Source organism: Pteropus medius, unplaced genomic scaffold (assembly GCF_902729225.1).
Source record: "Pteropus medius unplaced genomic scaffold, Ma_sr-lr_union100, whole genome shotgun sequence".
In the NCBI taxonomy this organism is placed as follows: Eukaryota; Metazoa; Chordata; class Mammalia; order Chiroptera; family Pteropodidae; genus Pteropus; species Pteropus medius.
This window is the reverse complement of record NW_024354875.1, coordinates 6,022,477-6,047,216: the sequence shown is the minus strand read 5'-3', so window position 1 is coordinate 6,047,216 and position 24,740 is coordinate 6,022,477. Positions and strand designations below refer to the sequence as shown.

Genomic DNA, 24,740 nt, shown 5'->3' with positions numbered 1-24,740 from the left:
GACAATTTGCAGGTTATTTCTAACAGATTTCGTGTTATTGGGACTTAGACCTACAGTGCTCAACAGAAACTCAACCGAGAGCAACTGGCACTGGCTTTTAGGGACTACTCCTCGTTGACGCAAATTTTCTTCTACTTTCCTCACAATTTACCCAGAATGACATAAAATGCTACAAATTACCAGCATTATATTACTGTGAGTGGGAGGAAACAGAATATACACGAATGCTTTGTAGCAGCCTTCCGGGTACCTAATATGCCCAACCTACCACTGCTGTTTTTTATAGCTGTAGCTCATTTCATTGCATCAGTGATACCTTGAAGTTTCATGCTGACCTCCTTATAAAGTAAACAGTTCAACAGGTGGGTGTCTTTGGGAGGAGCCTGAAATATTTCATGGCAACAAATTCAGCACTTCCTCATTATGGCTACCTCCTCACCCTGATTCAAAAGAAAACAAACTAGCCTGGCTTCCTGCTCAGTGCCTGTACACCTGCGAGGCTGCTGTTTACTGGGGCCAGTGGCGACTGCCCTGGGCCCTGATGGTCTAACCAGAGTTTGCAAATATGTTGGGCTGGCAAGATGTGTGTGGTTTTTCTTTCTTTTTATAATAATTGAATTTGAATGACTTTAGGTGAGGCACACTCTTTTGTTCACCATCTCACTACCTCTTATTTGACTCACACATTTACATGACCTGCCCAGCCCTTGGAGGCATTGACCTTGTCACCCGGGATTAAACCCAAGGGGGAAATAGACATTGAGGCTGAGTTTACTTAGCTTAAGTGGGGAAAATACAGAGGAAAACAGACGCTTTTTACCACTCTAGGATAAATGTAATCATTAGCATTTTCAATCTTTGCTTCCAGAATTGTTTTGAAACCAGTATTGGAATGTTGGAGGAGGTCATCGAGAGGACGTGACTACCGTTTGTTTGACCTGAGAGCTGGACATGGACCGGTGGAGGCTCCTAACCCCCTCCCCTGTCCTTGGAATGTATGTTCTGTGCACCATTCCCAGAGTAGAAGCTGTTTTCAAGGACACAGCCCTGAGACAGTCAGATGTACTTGAGACCACCTGGAATGAATAGGTGACCAAACCCAGTTAAGGCTTCAATATGAACTTTGAAGATTCTTCAGGTGAGTGTGAAGATCAGTCTTGTGGTGCCCATGATATACCTCATATGTAAGCTCCCTAGTTTATTACACCTGCCGCCTACCCATCTGGAGTGGTCTCCCTCTCTCTTTGGTCTCTTCTTGCTCTCTGTGTATGGGGGGCAGTTTCAGATTTCACCTGGGGGAACTCCTGTGGTTGGGAACCAATAGAAGGACCTGCAAAACTTGATTATCTTTACATCTACCTATATAGAACTGTGATTTTGGATTGATTTGGAACTCAAAGGAGTTTCCTAGAATTAGCCTAAGAAAGTGGCTCATCTCAATTGTTTCTATTAGAATGTCTGATTTTGCTAAGAAGAATAGCATTTTCTGTATTTGCACAAAGCACTATGGCACTAATTGAGAAATATCCTCTTCCCCTTGTTCTAGTCTTTATTCTCTAGCATTACAAATTGTTTCCTTCATTAATCGTTATCCCATATTTCTCACGTAGATTTGTCTTTTTCTATTCGAATATACCTATCCTTACTATTTTATATTCATGTATCTACTCAACCAGTATTTGCTGGGCAGATATTGTGTGCTGGACACTCACTGGACCAGGGCGTACCAACCCTTGCCTAACTGGTGGAAGCTAACTTTGAGTGAGATTCTCTGAAAAATGAGAAGCATTGTTGTAGGTCAGTGGTTTAGGGGAAACTTTGTTCAGGTCATTTACGAGGATAGAAAAATTTAAGAGCTATATTACAAATCCTTATGACACATGTGACTTAGTTATTTTAGGTGACAAATGATTTGCTTTATACCAGCCATTTCCTAAATACCCCGAGTGACTTAAATATGCACTTCAAAATTTTTTTTTTCCTTGAAATTATTACAGATTGACAGGAAGTTGCAAAGATAGTACAGAGAATTCCTTTGTACATGTCACTTGGTTTCCCTCAATGGTTAGGTCTTATATAACTATAGTACAGTGACAAAACCAGGAAACTGACTTGTACAATGTGTATGTGTAGTTCCATCTCATTTTATTACATGTGTAGACTTGTGTAACCACCACAGCGATCGGATACAAAGCTATTCCAACACTACAGAGATCTCCCTCTTGCTGCCCACCCCTCTTCCCACCACCACTAAACTATGACAACTACTAACCTGTTTTCCATTTCTATAATTTCATCATTTTTAGATAATCGTATAAGTGGAATCGTATGGTATGTGACCTTGCGATTGGCTTTTTTTTTTTAAGTGCTCAACTTAATGCCTTTGAAGTTCGTCCATGTTGTTTCAATAGTTCCCTCCTTTGCATTGCCGAGTGGTATTCCGCGGCACGTATGTACCACAGCTGGTTGGTTATTTTGATTAAAGTTGCTATGAACAATTGTGTAGAGGTTTGTGTGCACACACATATATTTTCCTTTGGTATAAATGCAATTGCTGGGTCATATGGTAAGCATAAGTTTAATTTTTTTAAAGAAACTGTCCAACTGCTTTTCAGAGTGGCTATGCCATTTTACACTTCCAATATGCTATTTTTTTCTTTGAAAAAAAAATAGTACATCAGGTCTTTGCAAACTGATTGTTAATAAAGATTCTCAAAATGGGAAAAGCGATTTGTTTATAGGTTCGTGATCGTTCTGTCTGACCACGTTATGTTTCTTTTTCAAGGTAAGACATCATAATTGATGGGGAAACCTAGGGTCCTCATACTTGACTTACTAGATACCAGCAGATACAGAAGCTCTGTTGAAGGCACATGAGCAAGAGTGGACACATCAAACCTTCAATTGTTGACCTCACTTGATCAACATGGACACAATCTGTTCTGGCATTCCAAATAATGAAGAGATAATGCCATGAATAGGTGCTCTCCTTCCAAGACACCGATGCAATTTTAAGTGTTATCTTTTTGCCTCTGCCACATTCCTAAGATTTAGGAGGCATGTCCTTTTCAGCCAATTTTTTTGAAGGAGAAAGTTCAAGGATGTAAGGTCACGGCAGTAAATCTCTGAGGCAGTACTCAAAGTCACAGAGTGATGGGAGGGGAAAAAAAATCTCTGGTTTCGGGGTTGGTTCTGTCACTTTCCAGCAGTTTGATTGGCCTATGCTATTAAGCACTTCCCCCCTTGGCTTCCTTTTCTGTAAAAATGGGGGCACTAATGTCTACTTCATAGGATCTATCAAAGCATTAAGTGCAAATTGTGCATATAGATCAGTGGGCATATAGTATAAACAAACACCGTTTTTTGGGGGGAACCTACTACATTCAAGGCACTGTGCTCACCCTCTTGTAGGTGCTTAAAAGATATGACTATGTTCTTTTCCTTCTTTCTAACTTCTCTGTGTCTTCTTACTCTCTTTTCTTATCTCTCCAAAGCTAGAAACAAGATAATGAATTTATAACTTTGCTCTTTCATTTAATGAATATTTACTGAGCAGCTACTGGGTTCCAGGCATAGTTCTAGGTGCTGAAGACACAGCTTTGAAAAAGACAGACAAGGTCTATGTTCTCATGGAGATGAAAGTCTAGTGGAGGAAGACTAATAAGAAACAGGTAAGCAAATACATACACTAGATAATTTCAGACAGTGCTAAGTGCTAACTAAGTTTAAAAAATGTGACCCTGTGAGGGGACAGAGACAGCTGGGATGGGATAGAAAAAATAACGAATGAAGGTTATTTTGGAAATGATGGTCAAGGAAGCAATCTCTAAGGATGTGACATCAGAAAAGAAATGAAGGAAGTGAGGAAATAGCAATGGAAAAAATCTAGAACAAGAGAATTGTGGGCAGAGTGTTTGCAAGTGAAGAGAACTTGATGTATTTGAGGAACAAAGAAAGTCAGGATTCTTAGTGTTTAGTAAATGGAGAGTGAAGATGAAAATGGAGAGACTGGACTTTTTAGGACATGGCAAGAAGTGAGAGGCGACTGTGCTTGGCCAAGGAAGTTAGCAGTTGAGATGAATAGAAGAGAATGGATCTGGGATAAGTTTTGGAGAAAAACTGATAGGATCTACACAGATAGAACATGGGATGTGAAAAAAAAAGGAGCAATCAAGAATGACTCCTAGGCTTTTGGCCGAGTGTTTGTTTGCCAGGAAGTCCACGGCTCTCTCCACTGCTCCACCGCATGTTTCAAAGAGGAGCAATCTCTTGTGTTGCTTGAGACGAGCTCATCTAGGTCTGCGTGTGCTATGGTCAATGAGATCCAAGACTGGGCTATAGATTTGGAAGAACTAGAGAAGAGAGGTCGATCACTTCTGAATCCTTTAGGTGTTGTCCTTTCTGTGTACTGGTGGTGCATTACTTTGCAACCTTTGCTTCAGTTATGCTCCAACTGTGCCAGCTTCCGCCTCTACTGCCTGGCTCTGACTTTTTCTGCATCTTGGCAGAGCAGGAACCGCTGTGCAGGGCACGGCAAGTTCAGCAGACTTGGCATGAGCCTTGGCAGATGGGTCCCGTCCTTCAGGTGATGTGGCCTCCTGGCTTATGGAATCTGGAATGTTCTCCTGGCGGCCTGTACTGACCCCTCACAGGGCTTGGGGACTGGAACAGAGCAGAGCAGACCCCCGGCTCACACCTCCCACGGCAGGTCTGGTACCGAACCCCCAGCTCTGCTGCTCGGGGCAACTCTGAGAAGCAGGTGTGTACTGAAACAGTGTCTTCTCTGCACTGCTTTGACAGAGACTTTCTGGACACTTCCTTAACTTATCTGTGAAGATGACAGTAACAAAGATGGCTCCTCAGGGTTGTAGTGAGAACTGACTTAATGTGAGAGACAGTAAGAAGCCGAGGCATGTTTGGAGGTTGGGCGTCTAGAATCACTGCCCCATCTGGATTCTGACATGGGAACAAGCTTCTTAACCTCTCTGCGGCTCAGTTTCCTTATCTCCAATAACAGGATAATAATGGTACCTACTTTGAGTGGTTCTGGTGAGAATTAGATGAAATATTTTGTGTAGAGTACTTCAAACTGTGACTGGCATTTGATTACAGCCCTTAAAAATAGCACTTGATAAGAGGCATTTGATGGTTGTCTGTTAGGGAAGTATACTGTCTGTGAAAAGTGCATTAATAACGTTAAAAGCCTAGTTATTGTTTTTAATTTTTCACATCCTTCATTAGCCTTGCCGATTCTGTTTTCCAGAAATGATTACAATTTTGGCAGGTGAATCTCTGGGATTCAAATGAAAGAATCACATACTTGGATGCCTCAGGGGGTGAAGCAGGTCACACAAATAAATGAGGGAAGCAGGGAGCACATGATCTGATCCATCTAAAGAGGTTTCTATCTATGACTTAGCCACGGCTGGCTGTTTCAACACCAGTTGTGTCACATGTGAGTTCTTTAAGAGATGCTGGAACTCTAGAATTTTTAGATAAACTTTCTGGGTTTATAAATTGTTGACGGTTAAAGAAAAAAAGCTTAAAAATACCTTGCTGGCTAAATAAATGTATGTTTCGGGGACTGGATCTGGCCCAAGGGTCACCAGTTCAGAAATTTCGACCTAGCTAACTGCAGATTAGTTTGTAAGATCAGCTGCAAATAGGGTCTAGGAATGGTCATTTAAATGAGAGGATGGTGTAAGCATGAGAAGTCACCAGCGCAGACAAGCCCAGGTGGGTGATGCTCTAGAAGCTCCTGTGGAGTAGGAGACAGGTTGGACTTGTGAATAAGGAGGATGCTGAAACGGTGAACCACATAACCTGGTCATACTTCAGAACCTAAAGTAGGGTTGGCCGCAATGCCACAGATGCCTGTGCTTTGAATATACAGGTTGTTTTCCACTTCCTTGGCAGTCAGATTACACAGAAGCAGGATTGTTCAGTTCCCACTGCTTCCTGGGGCCCGCACTGCAGCTGCTGTGCGTCGCCGTGGCGTCTCCCACAGTGAGGCAACTGCTTGCCTTTGTATGGAGGATCCCATGGGGGAGGCATTGTGGAGGGATCATAAGCCAGAAGACTACTAGAATCAGATCGTGCCAGCCAGTCCACTAACCTGAACCTTGGAACAGGTATATAGATGATGTTGCAGCTTAGTTTCACTTTCGATGACCTGGACTATCACACAGCTAATTGATTCTAGCTTTCATAACTCAACAGTGCCAGATTAAAGCTTTATGATATTTATAGAATGCTCTTTCATCCACTGGCAGAGAAAAGGAAAGTTCAAAATCAGGTGAAAAAAGTAAAACCTTAGTAATTACTACTAATATTTAAAAATAGAATAAAAAATGTTATTTAAAAGTTATAGGCCAATACTAGTTGATTGGTGGCTGCTACCAGGGACAATTTTGCCCTCCAGGGGACATTTAGCACTGTCTGTAGACAATTTCGGTTGTCACGATTGAGGGAGGGGTTTGCTACAGGCAGCTAGTGGATAGAGGCCAAAGATGCTTCAAAACATCCTACAATGCACAGGACAGTCCCCCACAACAAAGAATCATCCGGTCCAACATGTCGATAGTGAGAAGGTTGAGACACTTCAATAGGCAGAAAGAAAAAAAATGCGATGAATGTTACTGTGAGAAGGTAACTTTAGAAACGAAATTCTGGGCATACGTTAAAGGCTGCCATACACTGGATTAGAGGTATATGTATGTGATTATAGAGAATTGCCCTCTTCATGAACTCTTAGCTGGATTAATTAAACTGATTATATATATCATATATTACATATATTATATAATACATATATTATAAATACATATGTTATATATATGAAGCAACCTACCTCCTCTTATGACATGAAACTATTTTCACTGTAAAAAAGCTTGGGCTGTACATGGAAGCACCCCAAAAGACGAATGTGCTGATTCCACAGCAATAAGCATACCAAGGGGCAAAACCTAGGGCCCTCGATCCTTCCAAGTGGACACACCAATGGTGTCTTCTCCACCAGCTGCTCCCAGGAGGTGTCTTCTTTGACATCTTGCTTTACTGACAGATGTTTTGACATAAAGATTTCAAAGGAAAGTAAACAGAGGCTGCTGCTGTGGACTCATCACCATGTCAAGTACAATATTTATTAGGAGATAACCCTGAATTGACAATACAGGTTGTAATTTTCAAAGGAGAGGCTGTACTCTGAAGTTCAGACTGAGCTGTTGAGAACAGAAGCAATATAGAGTGGCTGGAAGGGTTAGGATATTGAGATGAAATACTAAATTTCATGAAATGTACAGATTAAGAGAGATGGAAAGGAAGCAAGATTGCTGTGATGGATTTCTTTCTTTTTCTGTAAGAACAACTTGGTCTCTCTGAAGTATTCTTAAAGAAATAAGGCATGTCAATTTCCCTGCAAAGGAGAAGGGGTGGGGTCTGGCATTCGGAATGAAATATGCACATGACCTGTTAAACTAGGTAGACTTTTTACCTTGCCCAGAAACAACCTCGTTATGCAACCACGGAAGTCATATCACCCACACAAGCCAAACAGAAACCAAAACCCACTTGCAATATTTGCATGGGGTCTTTAAAAAGTCTTATTTGTTTAGCTTAAATGATGGACACAGCCTTTTTTTTTTTTTTAAGTTTAATGATCCTCTTTAGTAAACCTCTCTTCCCTCTGACCTCAATCAAAATAAGAGTTTGTGCTTACTGAGAACTTACCAGTTGTTGTAAGCACTTCACATAGAGCTGTTTATTTAAGCCTCACTTGTGAAGGATGTATCATTATCCAGTTTCCAGATGAGGAAACAGGCTCAGTGAGGTTAAATAATTTGTTAAAAGTAATTCAACTAGTTAAGTGAGGAGCTGAACTTTCAATATAGGCTGTCTGGCTCCAAAATATGCAACATAAACACTACCCAGTATGGTGAAATCAGAATTTAGAATTTTTCTAAGCAATATGAATCATCTTGCAAGGGAGAATATGGAGAAAATTGATTGCTTTCCACCCCAAGATTTCTTTGAATTATCTTTACTGTCCTTGCAAGAAATGATTACTTAAAAGTTTACAGATTAGGAGACATTTGAGTCTTCTCAGATTGATGAGGCAGCAGTGCACAAGAAAATAAACTCTGTCCTAGAAAGTGGCTGAATTATAGTTAAACTTACCTGTGAGTGATGTGGGACAAGTTGCTCACCATCTCTGAGCTTTGGGATCCTCATTTATAAAGTGGATCTTAAGATTGCATCGTAGAGATTAAATAATTCAGGTCAAGTGCCTAATTCAGTGCCTGGCACACATAAAGCACACAATAAATGTTAGATCTTGTTTTTACAGGGAGCCTCGTGGTGGAATCATAGAAAGGAGGTGGATTAGCAAGTAAATCTCAGATAAACATCTTAAAACTTTGAAATTAAAATCTAGCTCTGCCTCCCAGAAATAAAGAGACGTTTTGGATGATTATTTGACTTTTTGGAAACTTGAACTTATAAAGGACAGGTACGATGTATTTTGTATGAGTTCGCAATATATAGCTATCTTTCTCATTTAGTAGATGGCACCTTTCTGCTCTTAAAACAAGCCCAGGCAAAACAAACAAAATCCAGGAAGAGGAAGCTAGAGATGAGACATCTAATATGTTAATATTTTGATATATAGCAAACAGCTGTTACTATTTTGGTGCCAAGAAACAACATCACGCAAGGAAGGTTGTAGGATTTACATAGCTGGAAGGGATTTTTAGAGATTACTTAACTTTTTCTCGACATCCAAGATAGTTTAAGGTGGTTCGACATTTCGCCAATGAGGAAATGGAAGAAAAAAAAAGACACAGTGTGAAAAATAAAGACTGAGGTAATGGGTATGTCACAGGTAACTTGAAAGCCACGATAGGTTTCCCCTGTCCTAGTCTTCACAAGAGATGACTATTTTCTACTTCTGGGATTTGATTAGCTTCTCAGCTCTTCCCCATAGAATCCGATCCTTTTAAAATTAGGAAGGATCGCCCTCTAGAGGTCAAATTAAAGAGAGACTGTGCAGCATGGACTAGATTTCTGCAGATAAAATAGGGATTTGGAAGCTGAAGAAGCTGCTAATTTGAGAGGAGAGGACTTGAAATTCTGCAGAGGGGGAAGGGACTTTGCCATGTCGGGCTAATTAGTATAATTCATGTAATTAGGTAATCCAGCTTACCTTCCTTCTGAGGCTTCCCCATTACATTAATTAAATAAAGCAGCAAACCTTTAATGACAAATACCTTTTCATAAACAGGAAGTTCAAGAACACTAAACAAAAGATACAACAGTTAATTAGTCATTTCTATTAATTTACTCCCATCACTGCCACAAGAGTCATTGCTTTAACTTCGTAGTCACAATTTGGTTAATTTGTCAAGACTGGACAGAGTGTATTGAATTGCCGGGTCTGCTAAATTTTGCTTGTGCTTCTCTTAAACTGTTTGTGTAATGTCCTGAAGGAAATTGATGAAGTGCATGTTAAGAGTCAGAAAGGCATGGTCGCAACTGTGGGTATTAGGGTGAGCATAGGAGAAAATATTTTTGAAAATATAATTAATAAGACATTTACGAGTGCTTGAACATGATTAAAACTGGCATCCAAATTTAAGTGGAATATTTTTATTCAAAATTTACTTCGTAATGAAAATAGCACTCACTGAAGATATTCGCATGGGTCTGCTTTGATTACCAAAGATCCAATGCATTAAGTTCAATATTAATAATTTTCAGCTCTGGAAAGTCATTTTCAGAGCAATATATATATATATAATTTATATCTAGTAAGCAAGCTGGTAACCAAATGCTGAAGTCATGTAATCTTTTTATATATGTGAATCCTTAATAAATTGGTAATACATACATAATGGAGCTTTGCAGTCAATGTTACTTAGTTCTATGGTATTTACCATTCATACATTTAGAAAGTTGCACTCAAAAAAAGGGAAAAAATTATCTCTCTTTCATAGCGTTGTATTTCAGAGTGCTTTTTGATTACTCATTGAAGGTGTGCTGAAAGTTGGTTGGATCTTAGCTGGAAGCTCTTTTAAGACTATAAATTATAGGAGTCAGGCATAAATCAGTAAATAAGAGTTACAGCATCAGTGAAGTACAAGTCTGAGACCCAAAAAGTAGGATATGAAATTGACTTGAATACAGCAGTTAAAACTCAGGATATAGATGTAGAAAACCAGGAAGAAAAGAAAATTTTCTTTGGCTAAGCACAGAAATACTGGACTTAAATTTAACAAAATGCATAGAGAAGTCCTTTTTGCATCATGGATCTGACCTTTGTATAGTTTTAGGGAAGTAAAATATTATTTCAACTTAAACAGCATATTAAAAAATATTTCTTTTCCATTATATTATTTATAAGGTCATGTAAATGAAGTGTCACTCAAAAATGACCTGAAATTGTCTTTGTTGACCTTAAAGAATATTGAATGGAATGATTATTAACCTGCAATTTATATTTACTAATTTTTTGTTGATGAAATCACTTAGTATTTAAGCATTTGAAATTACAAAAGGTATACAAATAAAAGTATAATGGGCTTTGATGTGGTTACTTTTAGAAAAGATAACAGTTATATATTTTATATTTAGTACTTGTGAAAGGACTGGACCACATTTTGTGATAAAGTGAGTCTAAGTAGCAAATATACACACATACAGACAAACACACACATACTATCTTTCAGGTAACATTCTGGACATTATTTTTCTCTAAGATCAACTCAACTAATCCAGGTAGGACATGTGATATTGCTTAGGCAACCAAACAATGGTTTAAGGTGAAAATGTACAACGTCACAAATGTGCATCTCCCCGAATTTCTAAAATACGTATTGTATTGTATTGTATTGTATTGTATTGTATTGTATTGTATTGTATTGTATTGTATTGTATTGTAGTTGTGTTGTGTTGTGTTGTGTTGTGTTGTGTTGCGTTGCGTTGCGTTGTGTTGTGTTGTGTTGTGTTGTATTTATTATATTGTATTATATTATTTTATTTTCTTGGTTCTGCTCTTGATCTATAACAATTAAGTACATTCTTATGAATAAAGTAACATCCTATAATAGTTGATAGAACTGTCTGCATCAATCTATAATGTTTTATGTTGCAAAGACCTTTATCTCACAAGGGCAGACTAGGGGCAGACCCTGAAGTCTGAGTTTGCCATTTCCTACTTCTGGCACTGAACCCAGCGGTCAACCAGCTGCGTTTGCCCAGAGGTTTGCATTGTGCTGCAATTAGTCTGGCAAATTATTTTCTAGTAGATTTGGCTTTGAGGACACTCACAAGAGCAACCTAACAGTTTTGAGCCTGAGAAGCACATTGTAATGCTGCCAGAGCCTGAAGAAATGAATGCAAACCCTTCGGTCATGGGTTATTCAATTCAGCACCGTGTTCGGAACAGCTCCGCGGACGCTGCAGGGCAATCACACACGGCTCGTCACTCAGTGGGTTGCACCAAGAAAACGCATGCAAACCCAGCTCCGTCTGCGGTTGAGTATAATCATTGAAAGCTGGCTCTTAACTAAAGTGAAAGGGACGTGTTCTTGGGTAAGGAAGAGGAAAATGGTCACGACGTGGTCAGAGATGCTCCTGGAAACCTCCGACCATTTTCTCAGCTCTCTCATATTTCCAGAGCTTTATAACTTGGTAGTAAAATGATTTATAAGCTCTCTGACATAAGTTTAAGGAAGATGGATAATCTCTTAGGCATTATTTCAGTGGCCGAAAATATGCAGAACAATCTTTGGTAAAAAAAGATACAGCCAATCTCTTAAATTTTATACCTTGAGAGAGTTGAGAAGGAAGTGAGATAAATAACACAATAAACTAAAAATTCATTGAATGTGGATGCTATTAAGTACTGATAAATACACCTTTATGAACAAGAGATGCAAACATGGCAATTATATAACTTTACTATTTATCTGATGTTTTTAGACAAGTATGTGTTTGCGTAAATATGCACACACACCTGTTTATGTATTCTACCTTGAGACCACTGTTAAGCATGACTATATATTTAAAATATGCTCATTCTCAAATAAGAGAAATGATACTTAAATGGATTAAAAAGATGATATATTTGCCCACATATCTGAAAAATCAAGCAGCAGTGTTTCAAGCACAGCAAAATCCAAGTGCCAAACATCATCAGTGATGTTTCCCTCAGTTTTTGGTACTGTTTGTCTTCACGTTGACTTCACTCTTGGGCAAGTTTTCTCTTGGGGTGACAAAGTTGGCATCATGCCGGCTTCCCACCTTCTGAAAAAAACAATGGCTCACATTTTCCAACAGTTCTAATAAAGGGACTACAGCCAATTCTTTTTGAAACATATTGGGTCATGGGTCCATCCCCAAATCAGTAATTGTGGCCTGGAAAATGAAATGTTCCTATCGGCTAATCTGAATCATGCGCTCACTTCTAGAGCCTGAGGGTTCATGGAGAATGGAGTCAGCTCATCCAATCACGTGGCTTAGGTATTGCAAAAGGCGTCGTTCCTTGAAAGAAGATCAGGTGCTGACTTACAGAGGGAGCCAGATGTTGGCCAGGCTAACACAATAGATGTCTCCTACGAGATTGCAAAATCTAATAGGCTTTAGAGTGTGCTTTTTTAAAAGAGGGGACAAGAAAATGTGATTGCTTCAAAAGATCAAATTCAATCTCTTGAATGAACTTTAAAAATTATGAAGGATTTTACGAGTTGAGGTATGATTATAAGTTATCTTTCTCAGGTCTGTGATGAAGGGACTATGTGGGGAGATATCGCTAAGTACAAATCATACCCAACTTCCTTTATCTTACCAGATATTGACTCCAATATGATTTTGAAAGAATTCGGAGAATATTTCTTTGAGTCCTGCAAAAGGTCAGACTCTGACCATATACTGATGACCCTAGCTGGGAATGTTTATAACTTCATGAAAAACTTGAGTGCATTACATAGTTACCTGTCCCTGCTGTACCAGCCAAGAAATGACATAATTTAAGAGCTTTCAGACTTCTGCAAAAAGTCACTAGAGGGTTAATAGCAGAGCAAGTACCTTAGCTCTCACTTACTCTCTTTTATAAGAGTTTAAGTTTTCAGTAGACAATCAGCAAAGTGGATAATTTAATGGGAGATAGACTAGACACTGTTTCTCTGAGAACTGCTCTTATACAAGTCTACTTACTTTACAATGGTGGATCTTTTCAAGGAGAGGCACATTATGGAAAAACAAGGGAGAATTTAATTATTAAGTTAAACAATAAACTCTTTAAATTAGTTTAATTTCCAAGAGATTCAACAATTCTATTAGTCAAGGTATATATAAGTAAATAAAACCTTGAAGCAATCACAAAACTCTTGTACAAAAGGCAAAAGATTAGAAAAGACTTAGTACCCTGGGGCCTAAGTAATATAATTAAAAGCTGCACTTTTAAAAAGAAGTTGTCTTATAAAGCAGAAAAAAGCACCAAGGCAGTCGTCCTTTTTCCCAGAAGCTCTCGATCCAGAGTATATTAGTAGGATTTGCATCATTATTATATTTTCTTATATTTTATAAAGGATCAAAGAGGTATCAGATCGTTTATCTTTGTAGCATATAAAACCATTTTTTTGAAAGGGCCAATGCTCTCGTTTAAAGGACATTTACATGTCACACCCTCTAGTAATGGTAGAAAGGAGACACATACTCCCAGTATTGCGGGAGACAATGGAATATAGTAATGGTTAATGGCTGTCATTTATTAGGGCTTATACATGCCAGATGTTGTGCTAAATGTGTTACACACATTTATCTTTTTAAAGTCTCAGTGCAACTTTGAGAGGTGGATACTTGTGGGTTGAATGGTATTACTCACACATTCATAGGTTGACGTCCTAACCCCTAGAACCTCAGACTGTAACCTTATTTGGGAAAGGGGTCATTGCAGATATAATTAATTAAGATGAGATCATACTGGAGTAGGGTGAGCTGTTAATTCAACATGACTGGTGTCCTCACAAAGGGGATTCAGATTTGGAACATAGACACTTACATGGAGAGAACACCATGTAAAGATAAAGGCAGAGATCTGTAAGCCAACGAACGCCAAAAATTGCCAGCAAACCTCCAGAAGCGAGGAGAGAGGCTTGTTGCTGACCACAGCCCTCAGAAGGAGCCAGCCCTGCCAACCCCTTGACTTGTAGCCCCAGAGATGTGAGATAATAAATTTCTGTTGTAAGGCCACCAAGTTTGTGGCTCTTTGTTGTAGCAGCTCAAGCAAACTAATACAGCAATCTTACGTCCCCATCTTACGGATAAAGATTCTGAATCTTAGAGAGATAAACCTGTCGAAATTCAAATAGCCAGTGAGGGCCAGGGCTCAGGCTGGATTCACGTTGCTCCAACACTGTGTTTTTTAAACCCCATGATTTCCCAAAAACTGATCCAAGGACCACTTGCCTAGGAATGACTTGGGATGTTCATTAAAACTGCAGATTCGAGATCTCGCCCCAGACATAGTAAATATGAAACTGGGGAAAATGAAGCAAAGTAACTGATCTCTACATCAGCACTCTTGATACTTGTTTTGCTTCTGAAATGAGAGTCCCTCAACCACCACACTGTGATATATTTAACTTGGGGTGACTCAAGTATTAACTAAGGAATATTGATTTGTTTATCAATCAGATGTCGAGCCACTTACATCTGGACTAAAGATTCATTTTTTTTTGAGTGGGACAATGAGTGTTTTATATTTTACCTCTCAGGTTCACATCAAATCATTTCTTTGAAAATGGAAGTTAAAGAATTATAAAGGGTTTATAAAGGGGAGGTAATATTATAAGGGTTGTATATTGTAAAATTTATTTAAGTCATTCCTTTGAGGGACTATGAAGGAAGATGTTATTTTAATGCGAATCTTACCCATTTCTCATTTCTCGTGACAGAGTAAATGCTAAGTTATCAGGGACTGTGCTCCGGAAAGATTGCTTCCTCTTCACCCCGCCCAGCACTCTGCCTGTGTGGTGAGGATGTCTCTGCTGCACACGATCATATACTGTGCTTCTAAGCAAGTTTTGCTCATATCTTTTAAGCTTAAAAGTGAGATTGAAAAAGCAGGGGTCTTTTTCTTGACTATGTTATTGTTATTTACTCCTTCGGACATAGAATAATGAATGAAGATTTATTTATGAGAGATGAGTGCACCTTGGAACGAGGGTGGGCCAATGCGTCACAAGGCTGCTCATTCATGTGGACTCTGCCATGTTGTCGCAGGCGTTGCTGACTGTAAAGTGCTGTTACATTGTTATTTTCGTCTTAATTACAGATTCTCAGGATCCTTCCTTACCCAGATTCATTGAAACAGGCAGATGGCTATATCAGTTAATAACTGCTGTTTAACAAAACATCCCAAAATTTAGTGGCTTAAAAAAGTGATTTATTATTTTTCACGTTCCTGATGGTTGACGGGGCAGGTTCTCCACTGATTTTTCCTGGACTCATTCACACGGCTGCATTCAGCTGGAGGTCAGCGGCGCTCGGAGTCCAGCATGGCCTCACGTCCGCATCTGGCAGGTGCTGGCTGTCGGCTGGGGATTCTCGGTTCTCCTCCATCGTCTTTTCTCTTCTACTGGGTTAGATTAGCTCCTCATATGGCAATTTCAGGACAGTTTTCCAAAAAGGTAAACGTGGACGCCGCGAGGGCGGCCTAGGGGCTGGGACTCGAATAATGTTACTTTCAGCGCGTTTTATTGGTTAAAGCATGTCACAAGGCCAGCACAAGTTCCAGTGCTTGAAAAATAGACTCCAATTCCAGACGGGAGAATCGGCAACGTCACACTGTAAAGGATGCAGAGCGAGATGGGAGGCATTCCTGGCCTTTACACGGCCTACCAGAATGGCAGTCTGACCGGTAGCCATTACTCTTTTCACACCTGATGTAGATTAGGCTGGTCTTACTCAAAGTGTCATTAATGGACCAGCGGCCTCAGTATCACCTGAGAGATTGTCGGAAATGCCATCTCTCAGACTCCACCCAAGACTTACTGAATTAGAATCTCTAGGGTGGGGCCCAGGAATCTGTGTTTTAATAAGTTTTCCAGGTGACTCTTAATGCACACTAAAAATTTAAGAAGTAATGATTTAGATCAGACCCCTCTTAGATAAAAGTGCTAGATTAAAGATACTTTTTTCAAATCTCCCCCTTTCTTTATTTATCTAGGGTTAATCCTATGATCTATAAGGTCGGATTCACTTTACAAAATCGTCTAGTTGGTATCTCAAGAGGTTTGAATCCAAGTAACTTATGGATAATAATTATTAATATTTTCCTGTTTCTACTATCTATTAAGAAATCACTAACCAGAGATATTATATCCTTTGTTCTGATTTGGGAGTAGAAGCATCATCAGCACAATATCGTTGCACTTTATAAACAAACGAGGACTTTGGGCTTGCGAACATATGTAGAGCTCAAAGGCAAAACAAATACACTCTGGCAAAGCCCGACCAAAGAGACTTATGCCTTTAAAAGGAACTTCATGGCAGACAGCTGTTTGAATTCATTTTCTAAAGGAAGGGATTTAGGCTTACTCACAAAAATAAACATGGTATTATTATACAGAGTCTGTGTTTTTTCTTTCAAGTAATGAAGACTTCACTTATTAAAGTAGGTGAGACACATCACAGCTGATAATGTTCTAGAAAAATCATTTTCAAAAAGATAATCATAAATAACATTGATGGTAATGCTAATTTTATCAGAAAATTCTTGAAAGAATTTTTGTTAATCAAGAGATGAGAATTCTCATTTTAAATGGGGCATTTTTCTCAGATTTATACTTAGTTTCCCAGAAATCATTGCAAGTTCCCGTGATGTACATTATGTTTTAGCTCCAAGCCTGCCATGATCTCATTATTTTCAGTGACTATCCGACTATTTGCAGGCTGCTTCTCCTCAAACTTGGAATCACTGAGAATCTCACCAGGTAGCAAAAAGTTTACTTTCATTCAGCAAACTAGTAGAGTTTGAAGATAATTTTTTGATTGTGACAAAGCAGAGGGCTGACATGGTGGGCTCTGCAGTAAATTGAAAAACCCGGCCTCCAGATTTTGCAGCTCCTCTCATTAAGAGATGGAGTCAATTTCCCCTCCCCTTGCTTCTGGGCTGACCCTGTGTCCTTCTTTGACTTACAGAATGGGGCAGAAGCGACACTTCCAATGCCTAAGCCTAAATATTGAGAGACCTTGTAGCTTCTTTCTTGCTCCCTGGGAAGACTGCCCTGAGGCCACGAGATAGGGAAGCAGCTCTAGTGTACTGGAGGATGAGGCATACAACTTTATTTTATCTTGTGTTCTGAATGAATGCGTGCTTGACAAGATTATAAAACTGATGTCAAATAAGAATAAAAAATCACTCACAACTTAAGAAAACATTTTCTATTAATACCTGAAAGTATATAAAAACAGTGGGCTAAATACTGGGTTAATCCTCCCTCTCGTTAGATAGTAACTCGTCCAGTGTGGAAATCATGCATCTTGGTCTGTCTCATGTTTGTCGAACACTGCTTTGTCTCAACCAGGGAAATGGGGGAGAACGAGATGGACACAGTGTCTGCCCTTGGGGGGCTTAGGTACTGATGGCAAAGGCAGAGAAAAACCAATGAATGGACCAAAGGATTATTCATTAGTGTGAATGCTACAAAGCAATCAAAGAAAGGGCTGAGAATTAAGACGGGAGATGCCTAATTAGTACAGAGTCTTCGGGGCAAACTTGTTTGACAGAACGACATTTAAACTGAGATATAAAGGGTAAGAATAAGTCAGCCACACAAAAAGTGGAAGAAGAGACTTCCCAGTGGAGGGACAAGCCTGAGTCAGACTCCGGGGCAGAAAACAAATGGGATTGTGAGCGTGGGGATTCAGCGTGCTGGCTCTGAAGTCAGAGTTCAAATCCTGCCTGTTGCTCACTAGTGGTGTAACCTTGGTGATGAGTTTCTTAACCTCTTTGTGCCTCAGTTTCCTCATCTGTAAATAGAGTACTCCACGAAGTTGAGAGCAGGGAGGGGTTATATCACACACAGCACTTTGCAGGCCATAGCAAGGGATTTGGGGACCACTCCCCTTCCCCCTCACCTCCCCCAAAATATAATGCGAAGCCATTCAAGGGCATTTTGAAGAAGAATAATATCGTTTGTTTTATATTTGAGAAGTTTTTCTTCTTCTTCTTCTGATAACTGACAACACTCAATAAGAGCTGGATGGGGAAGGGACATGGAAGGCATCCAAAGCGACTCTTAGGTTTCTGGTTTTAACAACTGGGTGAATTATGGTGACATTGACAGAGGTGACATTTACCTGGTTTGGGGATCAAGGAGCCGCGTAGGCTGGGTCTGGGTCCTCCAGGGCATCTCAGGACCAGACCCTATGCCTAAGGCTGCACCTTAAAGTCTGGTAATGATTCCAGTCATCTTGCCTATATGTGAGAAATAATATTTAAATACTTCCTCAATGGCCCTGGCATCATTTAAGGGCTGTGTAGATGGTAACTCTTAATGCTCAGAACATCCCTCTGAGGCAGGTACCATAGTCATTACCATTCTACAGACACGGAAAGTCACGTGGCAAAAAGACAGGGGAACCCGAATTAGAGTCCAAAGGACCCTAAATTACCTGTGGAGGTCGTGATACTAAATAAAGCATGGGGAGTAGTTTGGGCTTTTTTATTTAAAAAACTTCAAGTGAAAATATAACACACACCCAAGAAAATATCAAACCCCTAAGCGTGAGGCTTGATGAGTTATGAAAGCGGACACGCTGGACAACGCTCCTTCGGTCAAGCAGTGGGACGTTATTGCTCACCTATGTCCCCTCCCAGCCACTCCCCCTCCTCCTCAAAGGTAACCGTCCTCCTGACTTCTAACGGTATCTCTGAGTTTTGCTTTTTGTTTTCGGCTTAATATAAATGGAACGATACATTTTGTTCTTTTTTTTAGGACAAAAATCTGCCCTGTTTTGAAACATTTGGGTCATTCAGTGGGAATTAGAATAACTTAGTGGAAATTGCTTCCAAATGCTGCAGAGAAGCACTGCGCCCATGTGTACAGAGGGCCAGGTTTAAAATAAACTTCCCGGAGTCTGCCAGGAGCAGGTGGTGCAGTCTGCCTGGAGAGAAAGGGAAAGGAAGTAAAAAGGAAGTTCTAAAGGAGACATCTTGGGCGTGCATGAATGAAACTGGGGGAAAATGCCAGGTGGAATTAATAATGTGGGAAAATGGGATGCGAACTCAGTATTAAGGGCAAATTATCCATGGGCAAATGCAAGATAGGACATTTAGGAGAAAATCATTTGCTTGGTTGGGTTGTTTAGAGGGAGGGACCGCTAGGAATGGTCCTCCTTTTTTATCCATTTTGGAAAACCACAAGGATAAACTCCTAAAAGCCAGTAATATGGACTAGAAACTATGTCATATTGTATGGTTTATGTGATGCAATAAAAAAGATTAAGGGGTGGTACAAACTTACAGTCGTAGTTAATCACAAGCCCCATGAGTGATGAAAGGGATTTTACAATCTGACGCCTGCAGTTTATAGAAGCCCAGGCTAGTTAAGTGAATGGAGGCAAGGTTAACAAGGGGCCACGCTGAGAAGGGGCAGAGCTGGGGCCAGAGCCTGGGTTTTGCAAATATTCAGGTCTTCGGGTTGTACTGAACTGTCTTCCTCATGAGGTCGAGATGTTCGGACACAGGTTGTGGTCTGAGATCTTAAAGGGGGAGCTAGAATTATACTCAAGCGTCATTTTGCATGCTAGTTACTAGGGATGATGGTACTGGGGAAATGGTGCCTGTGGGTGGAGGGGTGGGGTGTCTGCCTGCATCAGCAATATCAATTTTTCTTCCTGCTCCCTGAATAACCTTCTCCCATTTCTTCAAAAGCTGACTTCATCTCATCCTTCAACTTCGTTCCCGAAAGCCGTACCTAATTATTCTCTATTTAGCACTCAGTGGATTTCCCTCTCAATGGTTAGTACAGTAAGTTTTGTTGTGTGCATTTTTTTGATCGTTTGGTCAGTAAATCTCTTTGTCTACTTCCTCAACTGTAGAGTAAATGCCAGCTGGTCTGGGACCAGTTCGTCTCGTTCACTGCACTAATCCCAGCGCTAGCACTGACTTCACCTATAGCGGGTGCTAAATTAAAATTCCCTGAATAAACGAATGGACTTCCTGGAAGAGCTAGGGAGCAACCCCATGTCTCTGAATGGCAGATTCTTGCAGAGGCAAATTGCTGTTGATATAAGGCTATGCTATGCCTTTGGGTTTTTGAAAGCTGTGTTTCTATAAGCAGGTTTGAGTAGTCTCGGTACCTTTAGCTCTCTGTACAGAGCCCCTCAGCTTGAAAATTGAGAAGCTGCAGGGGATGCATCATCTCGATTCTGTTATTCCACGATTCTTAAAGTCTGCCTCGTATACAAAAGGCATAGGCTCTCCTGGTGTGATCAGTATCTAGGAGATTTTCCTAAGTGGGCTCGCACTGGGGAAATTAAGTGTATGTTTTTAGTGGGATTTTGTGTCTATTTCCTGGGACATTCCAGTGAAGCTGGAATGCCTCTGGAACTGCCTCACTGGCCTGGACATTCTGGGGACATATTCAAAATTTTGGGATCCTTCAAGTTGGAGTCAGTCTCCAATTGGACCCTCAATGACACTTCAAGTCATCAGGCCCAGGGCACACTATGTCCCTTCTCCCTGACCAGCCCAATGCATGGAGTTGGAGGCAGACTTGTTTTAAGGTGGATGCACACATTGCCATGATTTCTGTGGCTTGTGGGAGGCCACAGAATAATGCAATACATGGTACAAATAGTGGTTTATCTCATGGGAGTCAGATGCCTGGGTTCAAATGCTCTCTTTATCTCTTAGTGGCGGTGTGACTTTGGGAGGATGACTTGTCCCGTCTGAGCAATTGTCTACTAATATCAGTGCCTGAGATTTTACCTACAGGGACTAAATCCCATGCCCATAAAAGTTCCTTTCTTCTTGAACTTCGAAAATAATAAGGTATTTGTCATCTGGCAAACAGTATATATGAGTATTCTTCTTACCAGGAAAATGCCAATGTTCAGATGTAGTATTGTTTATAATCAGTGGAGAAGCAATATTGCTTGTAGTGAAAGACATTTGGCACAATATCCAGACTCAGGGGCATGCTAGAACTGAGATGGCCCAGATCTCTGGCAGGGCAGCAGGTGCACAGGTAAGCTGGATTAGGCTGGCATAAAGCCAGAGGTATGGCATTTCATCTTATGTTATTTTCTTAGTTTAATCTACCAAGTCCTTTTTCCTAAAGCAAATGTAATACATATTTGCAAAATAGTGTAAATGTAACTGAGGCCATATGGTGGAGCATTTATTTTCTTATTAGGCAAATGCTATTAATTTAAATAGTAAGTATCTGTTGTGAGTATATTTTAATGTGAACAATAGCTAAAATACCTTTAAAAAAACAAGGCTGATACCATTTTTTTTACATCTATTTCATATAATATCTGTGTATTTAAAAAACATTTGTTTTACAACCTTTTCAATCCATTGCAAATTTAAGTAGGAAGCTCAAAATAAAAACCTTCAAGATTGTGATAATGATTTATCTCTTGGCTTGCTTATCCAGTTAAAAGTCAAAGTGAACTGCAAATTAAATGATTCATCTCATCAAGTCATAGTTAACAGTCTCTTGGGTGAAGTAGTATTAGGGGCATGAAATAAACACAGAAATTGATTCATAGGTTGCATGACATTTTTATATACTGTATACATATGTCCTTCAGCTAAATCAAAACATAAGCTTGTTTTCGATTTCTAAATTGGACTAATTATTATGGTCGACTTACTAGTGAGCTGTGAATTAACTTTTAGTAGTTTGTATTCTGTTGGCTTCAGTCCTAAATCTTCATAAACTGCTTCATAAACCTGATATTCTCAGGGTTTTTATCCAGATTTCTGTCCCCTGATTTTTTTTTCTATTCTCAAAAAACTTTATTATTTTTTAACTGAGGTATAATCTATACATAAGTAAATGCACAAATCTTAAGTGTGTGGTAGACAGAATAATGGACTGCCAGAGGTGCTCACATTCTCATCCTTGAAAACTGTGACTATGTTACCATATATGATGAAAGGGACTTTGCTAAGGTGCTTAAATTAAGGCCCTTGAGATGGAGAGATGATTCTAGATTATCTGGGTGGGCATAATGAAATGACAAGAGTTCTTAAAAGTGGAAGAGAGAGGAAGAACCAGAAGCCAGAGCTATGTGATGGAGAAGGACTCCCCCTAATCCCCATTCCCGGCTTTGAAGATGGAGGGAAGGGACCATGCAGCAAGTAATGTGGGTGGCATCTAGAAGAAGAATAGGCGAAAAAACATATTCTCCCTTAAAACCTTCGAAAAGGAACACGCCCCTGCCAATCTGTTGATTTTAGCCCACTGGGACCTTTGCAGGATACCAGCCTACAGAACTGTAAGAGAATACATTTTCGCTGTTTTCAGCCACCAAGTTTGTGACAATTTGTTATGGCAGCAACAGGAAACTAACACAACAGCTAAATGAATTTTGCATGCATATAAAGCTCTGTAATCGCTACCCAGAACAAGACATAGAACATTTCCAACACCCTAGAAAGTTCCTTCTTGCCATTTTCTAGTCAAAACCACCCGTTAGGAAGAGCCACCATTTTGACTGCTACCTTTTTAGATTAGTCTTGCTCGTTCCTGACCTTCTTACAAATGGAATCATACCCTATGTTCTTTTGTGTCTGGCTTCTTTCTTTTAACACACTATTTTTGAAGTTCATCCATCGATTCCTTTCATTTTTATTGCTATGTAGGAATCCCATTGCATGAATATATCAAAATTTATTCTTTCACTCTTTCTTTGTTTTGAGCATTTGTCTATTCATAATAATGTTCTCTGAACTTTCTTGGGCAAGGGTTTTAAATGGACATATATACTTATTTCTCTTGGAGATGTACGAGGAGTAGAATTGCTGGGTCTTATATTTAATAAGATAGGTATATGTTTAATTCTTACAAAAACAGCCAACCGTTCTCCCAAGTGGTTATATTATTGCAGAATAATTTTGCAAAGATTTGAATCAGCTGCAGAAACTCTCTGAGGAGGAACATAAAACATTCAGTAGTGGGCTGCCTTCTGTCTTAGCTATTCATAAAAAGGATGGGTTTTGTGGTACCATATTGCACAGGGTTCATTACCAGATTAGTCAGAGCAGAGCAAAGAGCGAGGTGAGACCATGCCTGGAACTCTGTGCTTTCGACTTTCACCTGCCATTGCGAATACTTAATGCTGTTCAGGGTACTTGTCAGAATCAAAAGTTGATATTATGAAAACTTAACTTAGCGATAGTAATGTATATTAACACTATTTGGAAAAATATTGGATGGCAGATGTAAAAAAGACCGAAGGAAGAAGAGAAATAAGACAGAGAGCTTTGGGTGTGGGGTATTGCTGTTACTGCACAGTATAGAATGAAATGAGTATGGTGACTCCTGAATTAGGCAGAGCAGGGGTTCTGAGAGAAGCCATAATCTCCAACTTCTGGAGACACTAAGGAGACGTGTACCTGATGATCATTATGCATCTAGCTTTCAAGAATCTTAAAGTTCACAAATACTCTAGTCCCCCAGACTTCCATCATCCTTCCCATCTTGTGCTTCAATTGGTGACAAGATGACAAACACAGTCAATCATCATTAGTCATGGACTCTGGATTTGAGAATTCACCTTCTCACTGAAATTTATTTATAACAGCACCCCCCCCCCCACCCCACCCCCATTCTTCTCAATCAATACTCATTGCCCTTTCATGGTCATTTGTGGACATTCACAGAACGACAAAAAAATTTGAGTCCCCAGGCACATGCTCCCAGCTGATATTGAATAAGTCAATGCTCTGACTTCTTGTTTCAACTTTCAGGCTGAAAACAAGTGTCTTTTCCATGGTCTATTAGTGCCATGGTTTTTGCAGACATGTTTTTTTTGTTGATGATTTTGATGTTTAAAATGCCCTCCAAACAGGTAGTGCCAAAGTGCCGTCTAGTGGTCGTCGGCGCAGGAAAGCTATGATTTGCCTTATGAAGAAAACACCAGTGTTGGACAGGCTTCCTTCTGGCATGAGCGACAGTGATGTTGGCTGTGAGCTCCTTTTTGTATCACAATCTATATTAAATAAGGTGCCTCTAAACAGCAATGCACATAAAACAAGCTTACATCTGGATGATTGGATGGCAATTTTGTGATCAGAGGCTCACAGGACCCTAACCTTGTATTTCCCTCGGGAGCAATTGTTCGATATTTGCTAACTCAGTGTTCACGGTGAGGTTAGAAAACACAACTGCCATAAATAATGAGAGTCTACTGTATATAGACCGCAGACCCTCAATTCCACTGACACCCCCGAAAGATTTTCAGTAATGAAAACGCCCTAAACCAATGTAGAAACAAGAGGAAACATACAATTCTTATTGACCTAATGAAGGGATTTCTTTAGGTTTGAGCCAAATTTCATATAAATCCATTCTGATCTCTTTTAGGTTCAGGGCATATGACTTCATTATTTGTTTATGTCTGTTTTTCCTATCTAAAACTGATGACAAGTTTGTTGCAACACTCGTAGAATCATAGAATGTTAGTGGTGGTGAGATCCTCAGATCTAATAATCCAATTCC

General features: G+C 39.8%; 1 long non-coding RNA gene across 1 annotated transcript in view; it reads left to right on the top strand.

Annotated features, from left to right (window-relative positions):
* The first annotated feature begins 740 nt into the window (after positions 1 to 740).
* LOC120597079 (uncharacterized) overlaps positions 741 to 24,740 on the top strand; it is a 32,749-nt gene continuing 8,749 nt past the window's right edge. The window contains exon 1 of the long non-coding RNA XR_005651333.1: positions 741 to 1,138. This is a non-coding gene — a long non-coding RNA (uncharacterized LOC120597079). The remainder of the gene's footprint in view (positions 1,139 to 24,740) is intronic.